The following is a 26,018-nucleotide window of genomic DNA, read 5'->3' as shown; positions in this document are numbered from 1 at the left end:
TCTGGCTTGGTATGAGGCAGCTTCCAGGTTCCTACTTTCTGACCATCCCCTTACTGTGTCTAAATGTAAATGTACTGCCTTCAAGTCGATTCCGACTTATGACAACCCTGTGAATAGAGTTTTCATGAGGCTGAGAGGCAGTGACTGGCCCAAGGTCACCCAGTGAGCTTCATCGCTGTGTGGGGATTCGAACCCTGGTCTCCCAGGTCATAGTCCAGCACCTTAACCATTACACCACACTGGCTCTCTTACTGTGTCTAAGTAGTATAAATACTATACAGGGTCTCCTGCAACTTAGGCTGCAATCTACCCCCCCTTGTCAGGCTGGATGGGGTCTGGACTGGGCAAACGTATCCCCTTTAGGTATGGATCTGCATGTTGGTGCTGGTTCAATTTTTGCTCCATCAAACTTCCTTCCAGTACCACTTCGTCAGAGATCAATGTTCACTATTTGCTATAAATACTGATCAATTTTTTCCCTGCAAAAACATCAATTTGTCATAGTTTTTTAAAATGATATTTTAAATATTGATATTGATATTTTGAAGGAAATATCAATATTAATATCAATATTCCTGAGACAATTTTTTTAAAAAAATCTGCTTTGGCCATGGAATACCGCTAAGGAAAAAAAACCCAATCCATGAGGGAGGGGGAGAGAATAAATCAGGTGTCAAATTTGAATTTTGCAAAATTCAAGCACATCCCTAATCCTGTTGGCCTCCACCAGCCTTTGCCCACAGAGGTTCACTAGCATCACTCTACCAGCATGGACCATTGACGGTGGCAAGATCCTCACCAGCAGCTGCCACAGAAAGCCCCGAAACTGGGTGTTGTGGGTCTGTGTGGGGGGACTGAGCTGGCCTTGGATTCCCTGGATCCTGAGCTGGCTTCCATTGCCCTCACTTGACGCCATTGGACCTGATCTGGGTCCAGTCACTGCACCACCTCCAGACTGGCAATTTGCCTGCCTTCCATCCCTGCATGTTTCCTGGCTAACCCTTTTGGAATCAGACTCGGCATCACTGATGTGTTTTCCTCCTTTGCGTTTAATGCAAAACTTAACACGTGTGGTGCATAGATCAGTCTACAGATCACACAGATCTCACTGTCGGTCTCTACAAGGCATTACTAGGCATGGCTACTCAAGTGAAGACTGTTGAAACAATTTGACACCTCCCCCAGGGCCCCTTATGTAGGATTGGGGCAGGCACGGGACCTGCACCCGAGACTGGGCAAGCAACCAGGCATGCCTATGAGCAGGCTGCAGTGCAGGTACGGCCTGTTTGCACCCGTGCAATGGGTGGTGTGTCCTTGAGAATGGAGGTAGAGTCTCTTCAGCCAGTTCACTCCCAGCATTCTCTGCCTCTGAGCCCTTCCAGCATTCTACTGATTCACCTATAACAGGAGGCTGGGCCAGGAGGCGATTTAGTGGGGCGTCGACTGCCAATGCCGCCTCTCAGGGTTGTCAGCCGGCAGATCCCCGAGCTCCTCCCCTGGCTTCATCAGCCACCCTGTTCAAACCACTGGACCCCTCCCCTGGATTCCAATCCTCCTCCTCTTTGGAGTCATTCTGCCAAGAGTTCTCCATGGGGCTCATGACAGTGTGAGTGGCAGTGCTGTGGATGTGGCGGTGGCTTCATTGCTCTGTTAAACCCTGCTGTGCCTGGCTGGGCTTTGGACTGCAGTGCCAGTCTGTCAACTATTAATAAAGCAACGGAAGTGCTGTCTTCCTTTGTGTCTGGATTCCTTTGTAAAAATCCACAAGCATGTGGCAAATCTCACAGGCTTATCACGTACTTGCTTCTCAGCAAGGCTACTTGCCTTTCTTCCTTTTGTAAACCACACCTGCAGATCCGTTTGTCCCATGGCAGTTGCTGCCATGAATCCAGATGCTCTCCACTTATCTATTTCATTTATTTGCCCTGTGAGCAAACTTGCTAATTTATGAGCAGTCAGGAGACATAAGGGCAGCGTAATTGAAATTAAGGATGTGAAAACTGCTGTTAAGTTTAATTAGGACTGAGTGCATTAATCGATTAATTGGTGCGATGAACTGATTAATAGCTCAGTGGCAGATTAAAAATACAGCCTTTATTAATTGGAGCTAGCCATCTGGGCTCTCCCACTTAGCACCTCTATGACCTGAACAGTCTCTGTCTTTGCTCACTTCCAGGCTGGGCATCCTCTTCCATTCCTTCTTTGTGAATACAAAACTTTGCCTGCAATAAAAAAATAAAAAATTTTTTTTGCACAAGCTAGATGGCTGTGCATGCAGCAAGCTCTTCCTCTGAGATTTCCTCTGCAGCAGCTTTCACTCCCACATAGGCAATCTACTGCTAGGGATGAGTGAGTATGCCAATGTCAGTGGCTCCCACTTTCTCATTTTTCCAATCTTAACTTCAGTTCTTCACATTCCCACATCAGTTTGCCATTTTTTTTAAAAAAAGTCCTCATGAAAATTCATCAGCATTTTAGTTTGAATTTCCCCTAGTATGCACAGTTTTGTATGCAAGTTTGCCCAATATACACAAAGCAATTTCCCCTATAATAATGCCTTTTTGTATGTAATTTTGACTACTTTATGCATTTCTATGCACACTCTGCCCCAGGATATGCATGTTGTATGCATTACTGGGCTGAAGAACTGCACTGCAAAATTCAGAGAAGTGTGAATTTCAGAAGATGGCTATGTTTCAGTTTGCATATTGTTTAAGAAAGTGCAAATTTGTATTAAAATGCACGAAAGTTTGCATTTAAATGTGAACTGAATTTCATTTGCCCCCTCCCCTAGCTACAGCACACATTAAATGTCTTATCAGTCATTATAACTTATTCAACATCTTCCCCAACTACTTGACACGTCTGATTTTCTTTTGGATTTGGGCATAATCCAATAAGAAGTTTTCTTTCTGTAAGTCCCACTGGAAACAATGGAAGCTTCTCAAGAACATAGCATTTGAATATTGTTGCATGCTTTCCTGAGTGATAGTGTGACCTGGATTTGGCTTCCTTTGGATGAGAGAGAACACTGCAGACTTGATCTCTTTGTAATACCATCATTCCATCCAATAGCAAACTCTGCTGGTTGAGTGCCGACATGACTGGAGCCAAAAAGGGTCCAGTGGGAAACAAGAAAGAAGTACCAGCATGCTTGAGTGAACCTTGTGGTATATCCAATGAGTATGAGAATGCTCAGTGGCCTCCATGAGCTAGGAATGCTGAGTGTCAGTTGGAAAGAAAAACAGATAACCAATATTCTAGAAGAATATTCTAGAAGAAGGTACGGCTGGCTGGCAGCTGAACAGGGATGAGGATTAGGATGACCGTTTATGCATTGTCAAAAAAGAAGAATCATATCACACACACACACAAAATGAGGCTAAAAAAGGGCCGTAATTTGTATATAATCTGCACGTGCTGATTTATAAGTATATATGCAAATATATTCATGATTACTAGAATTTAAATCAAAATACAACTCACCATATCTGTTTCCCCAGCAAAGGTAGTTGCATTCCTAGCACTCTAGAAATGACTGCTATAAAGTTTTAACACTGGCTACCACTGGAGATATAACTTTTGTGCCCCATTCTTTGGTTCTATCTTTTGGGATTATCTGTCTAAGGTGATCTCCGCTGAATTGGAAAAAGGCTGCATCTGGGCTTCAAGGTGCCTTGCAGGTTGTGGAATCTTAAAAGATGTACAGATTTACTACACTGACATCATCATGGCGAGGGAGGGTGGGAACATGCATTCCTTAGATATACATTTATTATATATAATAATATATCCCCACTTTTTCTTGGTGATGTGGGAGGTTTAAGCCTCATGTATGTATGTATGTATGTATGTATGTATGTTATTACATTGATCTCCCACCCTTTCTCCAAAGGTGCCCTTTCAGATATGGGGGCTTACCAGTAGCATCATAGAATTTGGGGGGGGCTGGCTCCTATTGGGACAGCATGGAAGACAGGGGTGCCAAAGGAGGTGACAGCCAGAGGCAACTCATTCTAGTTTTGTCCCCATTCTCTTCCTGCCTGCTGTGTCCTACAATGGCAGCACTGAGACTAAGGCGGAGGAAGCTGACAGCCAGGGTTATCCCCTGGATTGGGTGTAAGTAAGAAGGCAGGCAAGTGGGGGCTGGCTGAAGGCAGACTGAGGTTGGTGAGGCAGAGCCCCATTCACCCTAGTGGATCAGACTCCATTGATAGAATCATAACAGACTGCTGTCTGGAGGGGTGACAACCCTGGGAACTGGTGTATGCAGCCAAAGCAGCAGGATTTAGCCGTCATTCATTGGCTGATGAGTGGGAGTTAAATCCTACTCAGTTTGGTTACACCTGCCTCCAGGGAACAGGCACACACCACAACGCTCAGTGAAGTCAGTGCAGGTCTGTTTGAAAGCCCTTTTGCAAACAACCCCACACTGCTCTTTGAAGTCCCGACTGTTGGGGCTTCAAAAGTGCAGCGTCACCTGATGTGACTATAAGGTTTGGTGATGGACAGGTGGGGGGCTGTCAAATTTGACCCTCCTGGAGTGAGGAGCTAAGGATCTGGCCCACCTACCAGAAAAGGTTCTCCCACCAATGCTTTAAGGCAAGACCATCATACTAGGCCTGATTACACGTAGGTAATATAATATTACCGGCTTAGTAACCTTACAGGGGTCCCCCACCTCTTTTGGTCATAATAAGTATTACTTCACTTCCTTAGAAAATGTGGCAAGTCTGCCCTGTTGCATTTGGATGGCCCTTTTGCTCATTCCGATGAGTTTGCACTTACAGTGCCACTTAGGCTAGTGAAACTATTGCACTTACAGTGCCACTTAGGCCAGTGAAACTAAAACCTTCAAATAACAGTGTACTGGAAGGTTTTTTTAAAAAGATATTTTGTTTTTAAGATGTATTTAGTGCTTTATCATTCTCAGGGCACTAACCTGGGCCCAGTGCTCTTCAACATTTTAATTAATGACTTGGATGAGGAGATGCAGGGAATGCTTATCAAATCTGTAGATGACACAAAATTGGGAAGGATTGCTAATACCCTGGAGGTCAGAAACAAAATTCAAAGGGAACTTGATAGGCTGGAGCCTTGGGTTGAAAACAACAGAATGAAATTTAACAGGGATAATTGCAAAGTTCTAGACCCAGAAAAAAGAAACCAAGTGTACAGTTATAAGATGAGGGATACTTGGCTCAGCAATACTACATGCAAACACGATCTTGGTATTGTTGTTGATCACAAGCTGAATATGAGCCAACAGTGCGATGTGGATTCAAAAAAAGGCAAATGCTATTTTAGGCTGCATTACCAGAAGTATGGTTTCCAAATAGTGCGAAGTACTAGTTCCCCTCTATTGTGCACTGGTTAGGCCTCATCTTGTCTATGGCCATACTACCCTGAACAAGACCGATCTCATCTGATCTCAGAAACTAAGCAGGGTCAGGCCTGGTTAGTACTTGGATGGGAGACCACCTGGGAATACTGGGTGCCATAGGCTTAGAGGAAGGCAATGGTAAACCACCTCTGAATACCTCTTACCATGAAAACCCTATGAATACATCCAAAAAAGATTCATAGGGTCACCATAAGTCGTAATTGACTTGAAGGCATAGTGGCATAGTGATGGCCAAGTGGTCAATATAGGAATCAAATTGATATAATTGAAAGCAGAAGATGGAGAAGTTCCATACTTTCTGCGAAAACAAGACCAGGAGCAGATTGCAGTACAGATCATGAACCGGTTGTATCGAAAATCAGAGTAAAGCTAAAGAACAACAAAAAAGCAATCATAATGCCAAAATACAATTTAAATAACATCCCAGAAGAATATAAAGATCAAATAAGGAACAGATTTGAGGTTTTAAACTTAGTTGACAGAGAACCAAAAGAACTATGGAGTGAAGTCAGAGGCATTATCAGGGAAGAATGCAAAAAGACAATACCTCTAGTTAAAAAGAGAAAAAGACTTCAATGGATGATTGACGAAATTCTTAAAATGGTTAAAGAGAGAAGGAAAGCAAAAGCAAGAGGAGATAGAAACATGGTCAGAACCCTAAATGCAACAATACAGCGACTAGTACGTAGGGACAAAGAGAACTATTACAATAGCTATTGTATAGAAATAGAAGAGGACAACAAATAGGGTAGAACAAGAGCCCTATTCCAAAAGATTCGAAAAATGAAAGAGAAATTTAAACCAAGAGTAGGGATGTTGAACAATCAACAGGGGAACACACTGACTGATCATTCATGGAGGAACCATATGATGAAGAACCAGGAATTTTAGAATGTGAGGTGAAAGCTGCTCTTAAAATACTTGGAAGAAACAAATCACCAGGAACAGATGGCATACCAATAGATTTGCTATTGACTGGGACTGAATCTGTCCACATTTTGACTAAAATCTGTCAACAAATATGGAAAACTAAACAATGGCCCACAGACTGGAAGCGTGCAATATATATCCCAATTCCAAAGAAAGGGGATCCCAGGGAATGCAATAATTATCAAACTATTGCCTTAATATCCCATACAAGTAAAGTAAAATTGGAGGGAGAAATATCAATAATTTAAGATATGCAGACAATACCATACTACTAGCAGAAACCAGTAATGATTTGAAACGAATGCTGATGAAAGTTAAAGAGGAAAGCACAAAAGCAGAACATCAAAAAGACTGAAGTAATGACAACAGAAGATTTATGTAACTTTCAAGTTGACAATGAGGACATTGAACTTGTCAAGGATTATCAATACCTTGGCACAGTCATTAACCAAACTGGAGACAATAGTCAAGAAATCAGAAGAAGGCTAGGACTGGGGAGGGCAGCTGTGAGAGAAATGGAAAAGGTCCTCAAATGCAAAGATGTATCACTGAACACTAAAGTCAGAATCATTCAGACCATGGTATTTCTGATCTCTATGTATGGGTGTGAAAGTTGGACAGTGAAAAAAGCGGATTAGAGAAAAATCAACACATTTGAAATGTGGTGTTGGAGGAGAGCTTTGCGCATACCATGGATTGTGAAAAAGACCAATAATTGGGTGTTAGAACAAATTAAACCAGAACTGTCACTAGAAGCTGAAATGATGAAACTGAGGTTATCATACTTTGGACACATCATGAGAAGACATGATTCACTAGAAAAGACAATAATGCTTGGGAAAACAAAAGGGAGTAGAAAAAGAGGAACGCCAAACAAGAGATGGATTGATTCCATAAAGGAAGCCATAGACCTGAACTTACAAGATCTGAACAGGGTGGTTCATGACAGATGCTCTTGGAGATCGCTGATTCATAGGGTCGCCATAAGTCATAATCGACTTGAAGGCACATAACAACAAAACAACAAAAGGCCTCATCTTGAGAACTGCGTCCATTTCTGAACACCACACTTTAAGAAGGATGCAGACAAACTGGAACAGGTTTAAAGGAGGGCAAAAAGGATGATCAGGAGACGGAAGGAAAGCCCTATGAGGAGAGATCGAAATAACTGAGCATGTTTAGCCTTGAGAAGAGAAGACTGGGAGGAGATATGATCATACTCTTCAAGTACTTAAAAGGTTGTCACACAGAGGAGGGCCAGGATATCTCCTCGATCATCCCAGAGTGCAGGATATGGAATAATGTGCTCAGGTTACAGAAAGCCAGATTTTGGCTAAATATCAGAAAGAACTTCCCAATTGTATAACAATGGAACCAATTACCTAGGGAGGTGATGGGCTCCCGAGACATTCAAGATTCCTTAGATTCCTGCACTGAGCAGAAAGTTTGACTCGATGGCCTTATAGGCCCCTTCCAACTCTCCCATTCTATTATTTTATAATTTGTGTGCTTCCCTTGGCTCCCTTTTGGAGGAAGGGCAAGATATAATACAAAAATAAATAACTCCAGTAAGTCAAGCCAAATGCTCCAAAAGAAGGCAAAAATCCACCAGGGTTATTAGCTAATAGGAGATGGGGAAGAGTCCTTTCTGGTCAGTGAGATGCCAGGTTTGACTTCGACATGTATTTTTGACAGTTTTGAGACTATAATCTCACCAGGGGTGTAGTCATCCAGGAACACAGGAGGTTGTAGACCCCTTACTTTTTTGGGAGCATGGTCTCAGTCAGGTCCCTATGTACAAGTCAATTAGCATGAAAGGGCAGTGTGCTAGCCACTAAGAGTCCTTGTCCTTTCATGCAGATTAGAGCAATCAGAGTGAAAGGGGGTGATTCAGCCACTGAGAAGACTCTTCTTAGTAGCTAAGATAGTCTCCCCTTTCATGCTGATTGGCTCTCAGAAATGTTTACTGTAATGGAGTGTGGACTTGGAGATGACATGGAGAGCAAGTGAGACAAGGGAAAGTGGAAAAGGGTTATGGCTGTGAGAGGCGAGGTGTGACTATTTCGTATGGTGGCAGATTCCATAGTTTAGCTTTGCATTCTCTGAAGAAGCACTTTCTTTATTAATCACCATAGTTATATCTCATCTTTCCTCCAAGGAACTCAAGATGGCATACAGGGTTCTCCCCCTCCTTCTTATCCTCACAACAGCCCTCTGAGGTAGGTTAGACATAGAGTATGTGATTGGCCTAAGATCACCCAGTGAGTTTCATGGCTGAGTAGGGATTTGAACTCTGCTCTCTGAGGTCCTAGTCCAACAACTACATCACTCTATCTGGTCTGTCCTGAATCTGTCCAGGATTCTAGTTATATGAGAAAGGGGGGGGACTTTCTCCACACAATTCATAATTTTGTAAACCTGTGTCTGTTCCCACACCAACACTAATTTTTTCTTTCAACTAAAAAGTCCCCTACGTTGTAACCTTTCCTCTTAGGAAATCTACTACAAAAACAGCATTACTGAATTTAGCTACTCTTCTAGAACTCGCATTTCCAATTAAGATAATCATCAGGGAGCAATTGAGGGAGGAATTGAGATTCTTCTCATTTCCATAATTTAGATTATTTGTATCTAGATGAAGGAGAACCTCCTGGAATGAGAGGGGGGAAACCCCAATTACCATTCGGTACTCATTACAAAGAGAAGGAAGATCATTTGAACAAATATTCAGAAAATGGTAGATGGAGGTTTGTTAATGAGTAGAATAAGCTAGAAAAGATTAAAGTTATGATGCATGATATTAGAAGCAAGAGGCAATAAAACTCCTTTGACTTCTTTTTTATAGAAGCCTCGTGAAATCAATTTATTACAGAGATCTAGGTGTATCTATATTATCGATGCTGGCCTTTGCTTATTAAATAAAGTACCTGTCAGCAGATAAAACAGAAGCGATACCTTCCGCTGGCATGGGAATTGGTTATTACAGGTATATTTCTTAGTGCTAACTACGAAAGGAAATATATATTTAAATCAATCTGCTTGCAAGCAAGCAGGTTCTGCAATTAGTTCTTGGTTGTAATTTGCCTCCCTCCTCCACTAAAGCCCTTTGGGAAATGTAGTTCTGTGAGGGTGCAGAAAATTCTATGTTGCAAATTTCTGATCATTGTAATAAACACAGAGGTTACCGTATTATTTATATATTGATTTACTTAGTCTCTTCACCATAAGGTCCTGGTGCAGGTTATAACTGTAGAAAAAACAGTTCTAAAATCAGTTAAAACAATTTACAATCAGAAGAGCAGCGTGAGCCCTGTATACATCAGGTGCCAAAAGCCGGGATAAAGCTTCTTCAGTATATGATGAAAGCCATAATGAAGGTGCCAGGGAATCAGGGGTGAAGTTGTCCACTGTCTAAGGGGGTCATAGACCCCTTACCTTTTTGGGAGCAGGGTCCCAGCCATATCCTGATGTAGGAGCCAATCATCATGAAATCATCATGAAAGGAGAGTGTGTTAGCCACTGCGAACAGTCCTTGTCCTTTCATGTTGATTGCAGCCCATCAGAGTGAAAGGAGGTGAGTCAGCCACTGAGAAGACTCTTCTCAGTACCAAACTAACAGGTTCCCCTTTCATGCTTATTGGCTCTTAGGGACATCTACTGTAGTGGAGTGTGGACACAGACACACAGGAAATGAAGGAAAGTGGAAAGGGGGCAAGGCTGTGAGGGAGCATAGCTGCGACTGTCCTGTAGAGACCCTGCACTTCTGAATTTGCCACTGTTCTATTGGAGAGAATTCCACGGCTTAGGGGCTGCCACAGAGAATGCCCATCCCCTGGGTGGTCACACACACTCAAACATCTTAACATCCGAGAGAGACTGTATGGAAAGGAGGCGGGCTTTCAGTTGTTTGAGGCCTAAGTATTGGTATAAGCACCGAGAAACCAAGGCCCCAATCACCGCTTTGCCATGAAGCTCACTGGGTGATCTTGGGCAGTCACTTTTTGCCATCCTCAACTTACCTCACAGGATTGCTATGCCGACAAAAGTGTGGACAGGAGAAGAAAAAAATCCAGTGCACCCTGCCCTGAGCTCCTTGGAGGAAGCATGGAATACAAACGGATATCATTTACTCAACTTTTTATTTGCATTGTTTTTTTTATTTGCACAGCAGAGAAGCACAATTTCCCATCACTGTTGGGTCATGCGTAAGGTGAATTCTGCCTTGTGATTAATTGATTTATGTGAAGGCTAATGGAATATTTATGCAAATCCTTTTGCATCTTAATCCTCTGGAAAAAAATTAATTACAGTATCTCTGACGAATAATTATTTCTTTAATCGCTGCAATGACCTTGGCTGTAAGGGTGCATAAACTTAAAGACTGCCCTTGATTGTCTTCTCTTCCTTTCACCTCCTGTTGACATATGTTACGCAGCATTAAACTTGTATTTGCTACCAAGCCTATTGGGGAGCTGAAGCCAGTGCCAGACCCAGCATGCTAGCATGTGCTGCAAGAATGGACTGGTCATGTTCCCATGGGTATGCTGTAAAACAGGGGTGGGGAACTAGATATGGCTGGCAGGGCTGGATCCTTCTCTCTCCCACCTCCCATAGGCCAAGTCTGAAAGGTGGATGGGGGCGCATTTGTGTATTTGTGAGGAGGGTGTGTGGCGTGCCCTTCCACTGTGTGGACCAAGGATCGTTACCAAGGTTTATAGGGGCCGGTGAGCACACTTGGAATCTTGAGAAAGTCCCATGGGTGCCAGTTGCAAAATGGCTGTCTTGGGCACATTGCATGGCACAAAATGGCAGCAGTGGGGCTGTGGCATCACACAAGATGGCTGCCACATTGAAAAGAGCAGAAAACGAAAGAGGACCACCAAATGGTGTGAGCATGCCCCATTCACTGATAGGGAAAAGGCCCCTACATCAGCCACCATCAGAAAGAGAAGCCCTTTGCATCTGTTCAGGATGGGGATGGGGGTGGGTGGATGTCAGTCTGTTATAAACAATACGCCCTAGTCCCTTTTAGGGGTCCTGGTAGCTTGGATCCGCTCCCAATACTCACCCAATAGAGCTCAAGAACGAACGAAACAAGATGGAGGATAGAGTATATTTATTTCTAACACGTGCACGTGGAGAAGGGCCAAGCCAGTTCTGACAAACTCTGCTGTGCTGGCCTTTTTATAAGCTTTGTTTTACTAATTATTCATGCATCAATTTAATCACATCTACATCATAACTACATCATTAATCCATGCCCATTTCCTCCTGGTAACCACATTTAGAAGTTGTTTTTCCAAACTTGTTATGTTCATATTGACCTTGTACATGTGCAACATAGTTTGCAACATAGTCTGATACTTTCTTCGGCACAGGTGCATTTGCAACTAAAAGCCTGTGAGAACACAGTTATCTATTTTGCAGACATAGCTTTACACAAACAATGCTTTTACAATTCAGCATATTAGCATTTCTCTTTCCACACACACAAGTAACTTAACTGTCAGCATTTTACATTTTAGCACACAAACAAGGTAATTTTAGTTCATTTATACTATGGATTCAAAATAGGCCTAGTATTCTTTTTCACTCTAATCAAGCAAATAATTAAACAAGATTTGCACAAATAAGTAAAGTTCAGTGTCACAAGTCCTGGCATGCAATGATATGCGGCATGTTTAAAGAGGCATGTTCAACGTAGGAGAGACTGAGCCAGTGCAGACAGGAACTGAACAGGAAGAGCAAACAGTCTCTTGTGCATTCTGGATTTTTGAGAGGAAATTTACTGAAACCTTTTCCCAGTGCCATAGGAGGTTCTGGTGGGCACATTGCCTCCAATGGGCACCACATTCGTCCCTGTGGACAGCACCACATTGTGGGTCCTGGGTTTTTGTTGTTATGTGCCTTCAAGTTAATTACGACTTATGGCGACCCTATGAATCAGTGACCTCCAAAAGCATCTGCCATGAACCACCCTGTTCAGATCTTGTAAGTTCAGGTCTGTGGCTTCCTTTATGGAATCAATCCATCTCTTGTTTGGCCTTCCTCTTTTTCTACTCCCTTCTGTTTTTCCAAGCATTATTGTCTTCTCTAGTGAATCATGTCTTCTCATGATGTGTCTGAAGTATGATAACCTCAGTTTCATCATTTTAGCTTCTAGTGACAGTTCTGGTTTAATTTGTTCCAGTGTGGTATAGTGGTTAAGGTGTTGAACTACGACCTTGGAGACCAGGATTCGAATCCCCACATAGCCATGAAACTCACTGGGTGACCTTGGGCCAGTCACTGCCTCTCAGCCTCATGAAAACCCTATTCATAGGGTTGCCATAAGTCGGAATCGACTTGAAGGCAGTACATTTACATTTAACACCCAATTATTTGTCTTTTTCGCAGTCCATGGTATGTACAAAGCTCTCCTCCAACACCACATTTCAGAGGAGTTGATTTTTCTTTAATCCGCTTTTTTCACTGTCCAACTTTCACACCCATACATAGAAATCGGAAATACCATGGTCTGAATGATTCTGACTTTAGTGTTCAGTGATACATCTTTGCATTTGAGGACCTTTTCTAGTTCTCTCATAGCGGCCATCCCCAGTCCTAGCCTTCTTCTGATTTCTTGACTATTATCTCCATTTTGGTTAATGACTGTGCCGAGGTATTGATAATCCTTGACAAGTTCAATGTCCTCATTGTCAACTTGAAAGTTACATAAATCTTCTGTTGTCATTACTTTAGTCTTTTTGATGTTCAGCTGTAATCTTGCTTTTGTGCTTTCCCCTTTAACTTTCATCAGCATTCGTTTCAAATCATTACTGGTTTCTGCTAGTAGTATGGTATCATCTGCATATCTTAAATTATTGATATTTCTCCCTCCAATTTTCACACCTCCTTCATCTTGTTCCAGCCCTGCTTTCCATATGATATGTTCTGCGTACAGATTAAACAAATAGGGTGATAAAATACACCCCTGTCTCACACCTGTTCCCGTTGGGAACCAATTGGTTTCTCCATATTCTGTCCTTACAGTAGCCTCTTGTCCAGAGTATAGGTTGCGCATCAGGACAATCAGATGCTGTGGCACCCCCATTTCTTTTACAGCATTGCATAGTTTTTCATGATCTACACACTCAAAGGCTTTGTTGTAATCTATAAAGCACAGGGTGATTTTGTTCTGAAATCCCTTGCTCCGTTCCAATATTCAACGTATGTTTGCCATATGATCTCTGGTGCCTCTTCCCTTTCTGAATCCAGCTTGGACGTCTGGCATTTCTTACTCCATATATGGTAGGAGCCTTTGTTGTAGAATCTTGAGCATTACTTTACTTGCATGGGATATTAAGGCAATGAAATTCTCCTAGGGTACTATGCAGACTTCCAGGGAATCAGCACCATATACATGTGCAGGATCAACGTGGATTGTGGGATGCACTGCTTCAGCACATTCAGAGTCTGTTCCGCCTCCAAATGTCCTCCATGCAGACATGCTCTTAGGAGGGCTTCCAGTTTCTGCAGTAAAACTAGAGAATAATTCTCTGCTTAATCCCCAGTCCAATAAATGGTCTGGAAGCCCCTGGTCTCTAGTGTTGTTGTAGCTAAGGGGAAGCCCCTGGAGACCCCTTGTAAGCTACACTGACCTTTCTAAAGGAAGAGCTGGAGAAGCATACTGCTATATGTTAACATGCTCAAGAGGGGAGCTTTAGTAGGCTGGGGGAAAAGCCAAGATTTGCGAAAGTACAAAACATCTTGGGGGGGGGACCCCAAGCTGTCGAACGAAGACTACGCAAGCTCAATGACTACAGAATGTCTGGGGTGGGGTGGGGAGATGTAATGGAGTTCCCTGGAAAACGGTGTGGCTGGCTGGCACCCTGAACAGGAGCATTCCACCCTGCAAAGTTTTGTTACAGGTCCCACTTTAAAATACGTTAGGGTAACAGGCAAAATTTCACACATTTGGATTTTTCTGGATCCTCTAGATGGCAGGCATGCTCCACTTAACAAACAAAACAAAACAAAAACCCCAAACAAATCCAAAGCTTAATTAGGTCACGTGCTTTGGAATTCTTCTGTATGCCAATAGTGGAGAAAAGGGACACTGAATATTGACTGGTCCAATGACCTCTTCCTCCTCCAGATTTAAGTGCAGCTGCTGTTCCTGGATTCTTTACACCCACACAGAGTCTACGCCAAAACTTTTTTTTTTAATGTTGCCTGTCATTGCCATTTTGTTTTCTTTATTTCCTGCAAAATGATGACACAGATTTCGTTAGGCTGCATTTGATAAGATGTTTTTCCCCCACCCCAGCACATGCTGGGGCTCAGAATGTCCTATATTTCCATGGAAAGTCAACAGCATAGTCAGCGAGCCCTGGGACAGTCTGCAGCTGGAGGGGAGGGGAGGAAACCTTAGGCCCAGTGGGGAGGGGCAAATGTGGCCCTCTAGGCCTATCTGGCCCTTGGGACTTTGCACTGGCCATGCCCCTAGGCCACACCCCTCGCATGGAGAGTGTTGTGTGTCTGGCCACAACCACTTTTGTCACAACTGTCACTGGTATGTGGCCCTCAGAAGGTTCCCAAGGTGTGAATGTGGCCCTAGGCTGTTCTTAGAGGCAGGCTAAGCATCTCCCAACCCAATCACTTCATCCCATCATGGAGGAAGTGGGAAGGATTTCAAGGGTCAGAGTATATGAAAATACTTATTCTTGTAGTTGTAGTGGTTATTTTTTTAATTGCTTGTGACTGCAAAACATCACACATCAAATAAGTGCAGCAGGCAATTGTCGTTGAAGCTACAAGACGGAGGTGAGTTTTTGAAAGTGATTGAATGGCAGGAGTTTGGGCAGGCTTCTCAAGCAGAGCACTGACTGGGAAAAACACCTCCTCCAGATGACCAGTTTATTAAGCATTCATTCCAATTGGCTTGCACAAATGTACACATTTTTGCATGCAACTTTGCCTAAAGTACATATTTTTGTAAAGCAATATCCCCTAATAGAACACATTTTTATAATTTTCACTAATATATGCCTTTAAATCCATGCTTTACCCTAGTGTGTGCATTTTTGCACACCTTACTCGGCTAGAGAACTGCACTGCAAAATTCAGAGAAGGACAAATCTTGAAGGAGTGCTGTGTTTCAATTTGCATCTTGTTCCAGAAAGTGTGAATAAGGTACGTTCACCTTTAAATGCAAATTGAATTGAATGGAAATGAATTGAACATTCTACGGTGGAGGTTAGACTATGTCTGCTCCGTACTGAGCGTTCATTCTAATCTATTTGTGGGTTGTACACTTTCCCATGAATAATTTGTTCATCCCACACTTTTAAGTACATTTGCCATCACTTTCCCAAGCACAGAAGTCCCCCTCCCTTTTTATCAGTGAATTTGCTGTGCTAGGGCCACAGAGCACTTTCATCCACTTTAATTGGACAAATTTAAATTTCCAGTGTTTGCTTAGAATGATAGAATCATAAATCGTAGAGTTGTAAGGGGCCTATAAGGCCATCGAGTCCAACCCCCTGCTCAGGGATCCAACACCCTGCTCAGGAATGCAGGAATCCAAGTTAAAGATGGAGTTTGTCTGCATCCTTCTTAAAGTGCGGTGCCTAGCACTGGACGCAATACTCAAGATGAGGCCTAACCAGTGCCAAATAGAAGGGAATTCGTACTTCACGACCCTCCGTGGCACAGAGTGGTGAGCGGCGGTAACGCAGCCAAAGCTCTGCTCATGGCCGGAGTTCAATTCCAATGGAAGAAGTCGAATCTCCGGTAAAAGGGGTCAAGGTCCACTCAGCCTTCCATCCATCCGTGGTCGGTAAAATGAGTACCCGGCTCATGCTGGGGGGTAAAGAAAGGCCAGGGATGGAACAGGCAATCCCACCCCATATATACGGTCTGCCTAGTAAACATCACAAGATGTCACCCTAAGAGTCGGAAACGACTCGCACTATAAGTGCGGGGACACCTTTACCTTCAGTACTTCACACAATTTGGAACTATACTTCTGTTAATGCAGCCTAAAATAGCACTTGCCTTTTTTGCAGCCACAACTCCCAGCACACACAGCTGCTCCTAGCTGCATTCAGCAGCTATCAGGCTATGCCCCTTCAGCCAACAGCTATCAAGCCACACCTCTTCCAATCAAGCTGCTATGGAGCACTTGAGCACACTGCTTCAGAGCCCTCTTTGTTTTTATCTCTTCCTCCCTGCACCTCCTCTGCCAAACTCCTGTTAGCTCTCTGTGTTTGCTCACTCTGATCACTCGCTCCCTGAGAGCTGGCTCGCTTATATATCCTCTGGACCAGCTGACAATGCTGGAATTTTGCAAAACAGTGACAAGCTGGAGGCACCCTTGGAGAAACAGGGTGGCCCAGGGTATGGTCTGAAGACACATGAGGCCACCACCTTGCTGAAGCTAAGAAGGTCTGGGTCTGGTCAGCACCTGGATGGGAGACCGCCTGTAAACCACATGTACGTTACTTATATGCCACTGTGATGAAAGAAAGGTCAGACATAAATGTAAGAAAATTCACTAATAAGCAAAAAACCTTGTGGTTTAAGAACGTACCTATGGCCCACAGATATTTCTATCAAACTTTAAAAAGCAGGGAAATTGGGCAGCTATAGTGAATGCACCAGAGGAGAAGGAGACCTGACCTCCTGTCTGAGATATTGTACTGCCCTACAAATTTGTTAAAATGCAAACACAATTTGGGTTGGTCTTTCACAGTCCAATCCACTTCCTGTGTAGCTTGGAAGAGTTTGGTAACATGTGTCTCTGAGCATAGTCATGGCTTCTCCCAAAGAATCCTGGGAACTGTAGTTAGTGAAGGGTGCTGAGAGTTGCTAGGAGATGCCCTATTCCTGTCACAGAGCCTCAGTCAGAGCAGCTGACTGTTAAACCACTCTGGCCACTGGAGCTCTGTCACGGTAATAGAAGTCTCCTCTCAGCACCCTTCACAAACTACACTTCCCAGGATTCTCTGAGGTAAGCCATGACTGTCTCAAGTGAAATCAAAGTCTGGTGTGGGCATGGCCCCGTGATTAGTCAAGCCCAGCAGCTGTGAGTCTGGCTTTTAGATCACTGACAGTTGGTTCTTACTGAGCATGCCCGACACTGTCATTGAGTTCAAGCCAAAATTTGTTGAATTAATTAAAAATCAGGCAGGCATTTTTTTAACTTTTAAACTGCAGAAGATGAAGGTCAGAGTATGGGGCAAGGTCAGTAAGAGGATTACAGGTACTCTATGAATATGGGTGATTTTTAATGAATTTCAACAGATTATGAGAACTCTGACAAAAAAGTCCAAAAGGGATCTGGTTTCTCTCTCTCTCTCTTTTTACACTTTGAACTCTCGATTCTCTCTGACTGTTTTGTGTATCACTATGAAAATTTAGAGGGTTGTTAAGCAACCGTTTCTGAGTTCAGGACTATAAGTTTTGTAAGGTTTTGTTTTGAAATGATCTTATGGGAAGCATCAGAATGGCCTTGGGGGTAATTTTCAATTTAACACTGCGGAATGCAAAAATTCCATGCTGACTATAGTATACAGCCACTCTTGTGGCTGTATAATAAATAAACACTCTTATTTGTTCCCTGTATTACAGAGGCCTGACTGGCTTCAGCTAGAGGGCAGGTGTTTAGAGCTGCTGGTTCCATGCTGTGAAATACTCTTCCAGCAGAAATTCAGTTGGCAACCTTGCTGCCAAATTTCAGGCTTCTCTTTGAAGAGATTTTAATGCCAACAGACCTGTTCAGGAAAATGACAGGAAAATGTGCTGGAAAGTGTGTGATAATGCTTGATGCAACATTATGTAATCTCCCCACAAACACATCAGAATGAATCCTAGAAGTGCTTAGAGAAAGGCACCGTACCTCAAGATGCTTCCAGACCTCACAGCTCACTATAAACACTCTCCCTCCATCTCTTTTGACTGTCTCTGTTATTACTTCCAACATAGAGACCTTCATCTGTCCTTTCTGTCAGTCAGGCAGACAGGACCTACCTTCTCAAAGCTATATAATTGGATTTTCCAACTGAGCATTCCAGAGAGATCTCTATACATCTCCCAGTCATTCACTCACATTGATAAAACTTTCACCACCCATTCTGTGTTCCTAACAAAGAATGGTGCAATGCCTCTTGTCTGTAAAAGTATTTTAACAGTATTTTGTAACAGCAATTTAATCTACTGCAAAATATACAACCACCATTAATAGGGGTAATGTTGTCGAAGTAGCCACTGAACATGTAAAACAAACCACTGAAAGCAACATTGAAAAATAAAAGCCATTTTTAAAATCCACAATATAGACCCTAGAGAGGAACATACTTTCAAAGATGGAATTTTACAACCAAACTCAGTAGTCCAATCATCAAATTACTCGTGACAGTTGCAACTGATTCCTCAGCACCTAGGACAGCTCCCTGAAAGTTGGGACTAAAACCCAGAGTAGATTCACTGCCCCACTGACATCAGAGCAACCAGCCTCCACTGGTTGCTATTAGTTTAAAATGCTTTCTTTAGTTCAGCTACATGTTCATTAGCTCCTTTTCTTGGAAAGGGTGGTGGCAAGGGCAAAGAGGTCCAAACATGCACGAGTGTAGGATTGTCATTCTAGAGCCAATAAAATAATCCAAATTCTCTCATAAATGCAGGACATCTAGTTTAGGAAAGGGAAAGGTATAGTGCCTCATTGTTGTTTAGACACCAAGTAAAAACTCTCCTTTTTGCCAGACTTTCAGAGGCCGATAAGTTGTTTTTATGATGCTGTTAATTATATAATTTATGGGAATTAACTTAATGTTTCCTTTTGTTTTGTATCATGGGTTGTATTCAATGCAGCACTAAGCAGATCATTCTGTTAGCACAAGGACTTCTCCTTGGACAATGGAACAATATTTCCCTCTCCTCACTCCACGCACCTCCTAAATCTGTTCTGGGGGGTTCCCCCAGCCCTCCAGAGCAGAACTGGGGATGGCATGGGGCATTTGTGGGCTGAGAAGAGTAAGAAAAATCCCCTTACACTAGCACCAATAGTGCACGAATTAAAAAAAACCATAGCAATGAAAAGCCGTCAGGAGCATGGTAGATAGCCCACACTGACAAGAAAGCCTAGCCATGGACATGATGGGGTGTTCAAGAAGCATGAACACCTGGGAAGGCTGCAGAATACAGACTACCAGAGAGGTGACTTGTACAGTGAACGAAAGGCCACTCACAAAATACCCTCATCCACTCAAATGTAAGTGCAATACCCTTCCCCGCACCTCACCCATGAGAATTTCATTGAACTTTTCTCTCCCCTTTGGTAATTTCCCATGCAATTAATGTAAGAACATAAGAAGAGCTCTACTGGATTAAGCCAACAGGCCCATCTAGTCTGGCCCCCTGTTTTCACAGTGGCCATCCAGATGCTCATGGAAAGCCAGCGAGTAGCAACAGCCATCACTCTCCTCACGTGCAGTTCCCAGCAACTGGCATTCAAAGGCATACTGCCTCTGACAGTGGAGGTAGGACACAGCCATTGTAACTAGTAGCTGTTGAAGATGTAAGGTGTTTCATACTATTTTCTTTTTTATAGTTACAAATATACAAGGTAAGCATTGGTGGAGGAGGCAAAGCTTAACACTCCAGCAAAGCAAGTCTGCTACATCTGGGCTTTCTCCATTGAAGTCATCCCAGTAGCAAAAAGTCTTGCACCTGCACAGCAGGATTTTCTCCCTCTCCTCTCCACGTGGGTGCCCCCATCTGTTCTGTGGTTTTCTCCAATCCTCCAAATGAGATTTTGGGGTAGGGGCCACATGGGGAGAGAAGAGGAAGAGAAAGTCCCATTCTGCAGGCATAAATCCTTATGCTAATGGGACCACTTCACAACCCTCTGACTTCTTAAATGTGAGAACCAGCATCTGAAAAGCATAACAGGGGTCTGGAGTGATATACTGAGCAACTGAGATAGATCCACACATTTATTTTTTTATTTTATTTAAACTATTTCTATCCCGCCCTTCTACCCTACAGTAGGGCACTCAGGGCGGCTACAATAAAATCGCACACATATATAATAAAATACACAATAAAACATTAAAAATTACAGTAAATTAAAATGTATAAAATACTATTAAACTACATAAAATGCATTATGCACAGACATACAAACTAAAACATCTATATATGTGCATACACATATAAGAAGGTGAGAATAAAAGATCTGAAAATATAAAAATAAAAGATAAAAAACTTAAAACAGTGTAAGGCTGACCCGTCAGGCCCAACCACATCCGCTGTAGTTTTTCCCATACAGAGCTACAACTTCCCAGCACCCTTAACAAATGTACAGTTCTCATTATTCTCTGGGGGAAGTCCTGTACTTTAAATGCATGGTGTGGACCTGCTCCACTACGCTACTAGTCCCTCGATATAACCTTGCCACACATAATTTACTTAAGAGGTAAAAAAATTACATTTTACAGTAGGGCCCCACTTGCCGGCGCTTCACATTCCGGCGTTCCGCTAATGCGGTGGCGGGAAATTCCCCTTTTTAAAGCCGATTTTGTGGCATTTTGGGGGCCTGGTCCCTAACCCGCCATGTAAACGGGGCCCTACTGTACTTCTGCCATCTCCACAGCTTTCTTTTGCTTTTTTTGCCAGCCCACCCTGCTTTCCTGGTTTCTCACTGACAGTTGCTCCAAGACTTGTTGACAGCTGCTCTGTCGCTGCCTCCTTTTCCGTGTGTATTGTGTAGCAGCAATTTCTAGCAGCGAGAGGAGGTGGAGAGATTGTTCCTTCCACCACCACAGAGGGCACAGAGATGTTCTGGGAGTTGGCAACAAGGACACCCAGTCTATTCTCTCAGGGAACAAGTGTTGCCACTTTGTGGAGTATAAATATAAAATTTAACCTGCCAAAACTAAAGGCCAAATGGTGTGTCTTGAAAGCAACCTTCATTTTAAATAACTGTATGGGCACTGACAGGTTATTCCTCCTAGAACAAGGACACCGTCCATGTCTTAATAGTATTTTATTTCCTCCTGTCATAAACTGATGCCCTGAGGAACAATATTTTTCTCTGCCCTTCATTTGTGGTTTATCAGGTAAAAAATATGAACAGAGACTGTACTCATATTGGTCCTCCTCCACATACAAACTTCCATTCTCCTTTGACCTTGGGGCTCCCTTGTCTGAGGTATTTGCTAATATCTCACTACCTGATAGCAAACTCAGGTGTTTGAGTGCTGCCAGATTGTAGTCAAAGTGAGGCATTGAGAAACAAGATGGATGTATCAAAATTCTTGCAGAAACTCTGCTATACAGAGAGATACTGTATAGATGTAAAGGCCTGGAAAAAAACTGGAAAAAATTGAAATAAAAGTCCCACAGTTCCCCCCCCCCCAAAAAATTGGAAAAGATAGAAAAAATTGAGAGGGGACAGGTCTAGTTTTTTCCCCAGGCCTTCACATCTCTATAAAGAGGAGGGGGGGCACACTTAACGGTTAAACGAATGCTGCAAACATTCCAATGAGGACTGAGAATATTTAGTATCCACAAAATGTAGAATGACAGTTGGAAAAGAAAAAAAAGGAGCATGTAGATGCTTAATGGCAGGCAGAGAGTATAATTGCTTGCTTGGAAAGAATGGCTGGTTGGATAGCCAATTGGTGTCACCTAGATGTTGTTTGACTATAACTTCCATCATCCCTCATTATTGGCCATGCTGACAAAGGCTGGTGGGAGTTGGAGTCCAACAACATCTGGAGGGTACTACGTTAGCTACTCTTGACTCAGATCAACACCCCATTCCCATTACTCCATCTATCCTCCCAGTAGACATTTTCTGTTTGCTTTTAGAGAATCCAAACAGCCTGTAAGGTAGGCTGCATGGATTCTGCTTTCTGTGTTGTGAACCATCGCATGTTATGTATTTTAGACACATTACATTATGCATTATGCTCTCCTCCTTTTCAGCTTACAGTCTGAATGTGAAGCAAGCTGTATGTAAATCTGTAACATTTGTAACAAGAACAACCTTTTTCTTCTTGTAATGAAGGGACGGAGAGTCTCCTGCCTGCAGGCCAAATTTGGCCTAGCATGGGATCGAATTTAGGCTGCAAGGCTGTTTTCCCCAAGCCATGCCCACCTCTCATAGGGAACTCAATTGTGCGGTCAGTCCCTGATGAAAGCAGGGTTGCTCTCACCACCCATCAGCTGATAGATTCAAGCCTGCTGGATCAGTGATTCAACTGAGTTTCCCATGTGGAATTGGATGGTGTAGGCCAGCCTTTCCCAAATAGTGGGCCACCAGATGTTGTTAGACCAGAATTCCCATCTTTCCTGACCATTGGCAATGCTGGGTGAGGCTGATGGGAGTTGTGGTCCAACAACATCTGGTGGCCCACTAGTTGGGAAAGGCTAGTGTAGGCAATCCCTGCAGAAAGCAGCTTTGCCAATCCTATGCTCAGTGCTCAGGCTGGCTGTTGAGTACTTGGGAAGCACTGCGGAAGGATCATTGACAGGTGAGCAGGACAAATGACATCTCAAACATCTGACATCATAATGACACAAGGTGATTGGCCAGTGGGTTGTCCCACCCACCTGTCAAATTTGGCCTGAGGGGGTGGGGACCAATTAGGACCTGGTCTACTGGCCCCAAAAGGTTCCCCACCCCTGCTGTCATGAATCAAAGCCATACATGCCACAGTTTCAGTCACATCTCTAATATTCACTGCATCTCTAATATTCACTAGGGCAGTGAAACAGTTTTGAGTTTTAGCCTGAGGTTTCAAGGAGCTGTCCAAGCTGCTGAAACCTGCTCCCCAAATTGCTTTCACACTTTGGACAGCTCCTTGAAAGTTCAGACTAAAACCCAGAGTAAATTCACTGCCCCAGCGACATCAGAGCCGCCAGCCACCACTGATTCACTGAGAGGAGGTCAGAGATTATTGAACTTACTTTAAATCACCAAATAAATGTTGACAGACAATAGCCTTTTTAACTTCTTTTTCATCCTAGTACAACTTGTCAATTGAATCTGCATCTGGTACCAGAGTTAACAGGCCATTTATTTCAACCTTGGTGCACACTAATGTCTAACAAGAGACCGTTGGTCCATGGAAAATGACTGATCATACTCTTATTCATTTATGCCTTGTCTTTCATGGGAATAAATGCAAGGGAGGACTGTGTTACATTACCACTAAGATTCAACCTGCCTTCGCTAACCTGGTGCCCTCCAGCAGCCCCAGCCAGCATAGCTGGGGAAGTATCATTCCAGGATATTTATATGGCGGCTATAGCCAACCATTCCCCACTACTCAGAAGGCTGCTGCTGCTTAGCAGGTAAACTCATCAATGGAGGAGGGGATCCGCTAGGGAACACTTTACCCAAGGCCTCCTCAAACATTGAGCTGGCCATGCTTAAGATCACCAGTTTAAGACTCATGGGGGGAACTGTAGCTTAGAACAGTGTCCTTCAACACTAGGGCCCCAGATGTTGGTGAACTACAACTCACACCTCCTTGACCAATGACAAAGCTGGCTGGGGATGATGGGAGTTGTAGTCCAAGAAATCTAGGCACTCAAGGTTGAAAAACACTGACTTGCAACATTTGCTCTGCATGCAGAGAGTCCTAGATTCAATCCTGACTAAAAATGGCCAGGTAGGAAGTGATGTTGACCCCTCAAAGTGCTGGTGCCAATCAGTGGAGACAATACTGAATGAACAGTCTGATCTCATATAAGACAGCTTCCTGACACCAACAAACAGCCATCTCTGTGTTCAGTTGTGATGCAGTGAGTTTATCGGAGTAATCTAATAGCTTGCAAAATATACAGAATTTGGAGGACCTTCCCCAAACTTCCATGTCTAGGTTTTTGGCTTTGAGGGAAGTCAGGACAGTGACAATACTTTGAAACTGGTTGTTAATGAATCAGCCGTGCCATTTTTGTAGCATTGTTGTCATGAACCAAGGGCACAGTCATGGGGGGGGGAAATCTCAGATAGAGATAATCTCTCAGATCAGGAAGATGATTTTGCTTCAGAAATGGCCCTTGACATCTCTACATCCTCAGAACTCACATCACTAGAAAAGACGAGGAGACCACCCCTACCTCCCATAAGTCTGACGAAGTAATGCTACCATACTTGGAGCAGTATTCAACTAACTTTTTGTGCTAGTGCAAGGGGATTCCCCCTCCTCCACCCCGCATGCACTCCTCACCATCCCAATATCTGCTCCAGAGCATTGAGGAAACACCAAGAACAGATTTAGGGGGTGCGCAGGGGAAGAAGAGGGGGAGATCATTCCATTGCACAAGGAGTAATCATTGTACGGATGGAACCTTAGCCTTTGCGGGGCATTAAATACAACCCTTGGACTTTAGCTCCAAAGCTACCACTGCACTGCAGTCGCCTCTGTGTTGCCACAGTCAAAGGGCTCCCTAAATCAATCAGGGCTCCTTTAAGAGTGGAATCCTAATTCATTATGGGGGTGAAGCCAACAGCCTGAAAAAAGCCAAAACCTACTTAAGGTTCAGCCAGAGTTTGCTAGTTGCTGAAGCAACAGCCTATCTGGCATCCTGCCCTTGGAGCTAACCATTTCCTGGCTTCTGATTATCTAAGACCTCACTCCCCACCTTGTTGGACCAGCAGGAGTGGCCGGTGGGTACCAATGCCATGGATGTGCCAGCACCAGCACTGCCATGTACCAGGACAGGGAGGATGCAGTACAGGGTGGTGGCAAGGTCAGGGTGGTTCAGTTGCATTGATAGAGCCAATACAGTGCTCCCACAAATGTACCGTAACTGTCCTGACCTTGCCACTGCCCCACCTTATCCCAGTATGTGGCAATGATGCTTCTGCTGGGAAGCTAGAGTTAATGCAGCACCTTTCCTCACCAGCCTCTCCTGCTGATGATGTTTCTTGAACCTTCCTCTTGCTGGCCATTGGTGGCAGGTGGTGGCTCCATGTCAGTGGGGCAGTAGAATCCACTCCAGGTTTTAGTCCAAACTTTCAGGGATCTGTCCAAGGTGCTGAACGTGTGTGGGGAATAGGTTTCAGTGCCTTGGACAGCTTCTTAAAAGTTCAGACTAAAACCTGAAGCAGCTTCCACTGCCCCACTGACATGGAGCCACCAGCTGCCACTGATGGCCATCCTGGGACCTGAACCTTTCCTGCATCTGACTGTGTGTATCTGAACCCGACTTCTGTTTGCTGACCTGCCTTTCTAGAATTTGACCCTAGCCTGATCTGACTCCGCACAGAGAAGCTTAGACATGGGCTCGATCCATATTTCGCTCCCTTGGGACCAGGGCCCCGCCATGCTGTCCCATCTGGGCTAGATGTGTTCCCCAGTATGGACTGGTACCTGAAACAGAATAGCCAGTTATATATTCAATGCCATTTATAAATATAAAGAATTCTGGTGACTTTTCGTCTACCTCCTCTGTCTAGCTCCTTATTCCAGAACAGTGTAAACTGGGCCATTTCTATGTCTCTTGGGGAAGCATTGTGCTCAGTTATTAAAAGAAATGGCAAATCTTTCCCCCAGGCAAGCAGAACTAAAAAGGCTTCTTGGATTAGTTATATAAACAGGATAAATTTGGCGGGGGCGGAGGGCAGGGGAGGTGACGAGAGAAGGGAATCAGCACAATAGTCTCTCCAGTACCTGTATTTTTATTT

At 43.6% G+C, this 26,018-nt stretch overlaps 1 protein-coding gene and 1 pseudogene across 1 annotated transcript in view; both read left to right on the top strand.

The window, feature by feature from the left end:
* The window catches only part of SLC30A8 (solute carrier family 30 member 8), an 87,300-nt gene that overhangs the window by 5,476 nt on the left and 55,806 nt on the right, over positions 1-26,018 (top strand). The gene's annotated exons all lie outside the window — the stretch shown is intronic.
* LOC133376015 (5S ribosomal RNA) lies at positions 5,388-5,506 on the top strand (annotated as a pseudogene).

Source organism: Rhineura floridana, chromosome 1, assembly GCF_030035675.1.
Source record: "Rhineura floridana isolate rRhiFlo1 chromosome 1, rRhiFlo1.hap2, whole genome shotgun sequence".
Lineage (NCBI taxonomy): Eukaryota > Metazoa > Chordata > Lepidosauria > Squamata > Rhineuridae > Rhineura > Rhineura floridana.
The sequence above is the reverse complement of the archived record's forward strand: the minus strand, read 5'-3'. Positions and strand labels throughout refer to the sequence as shown.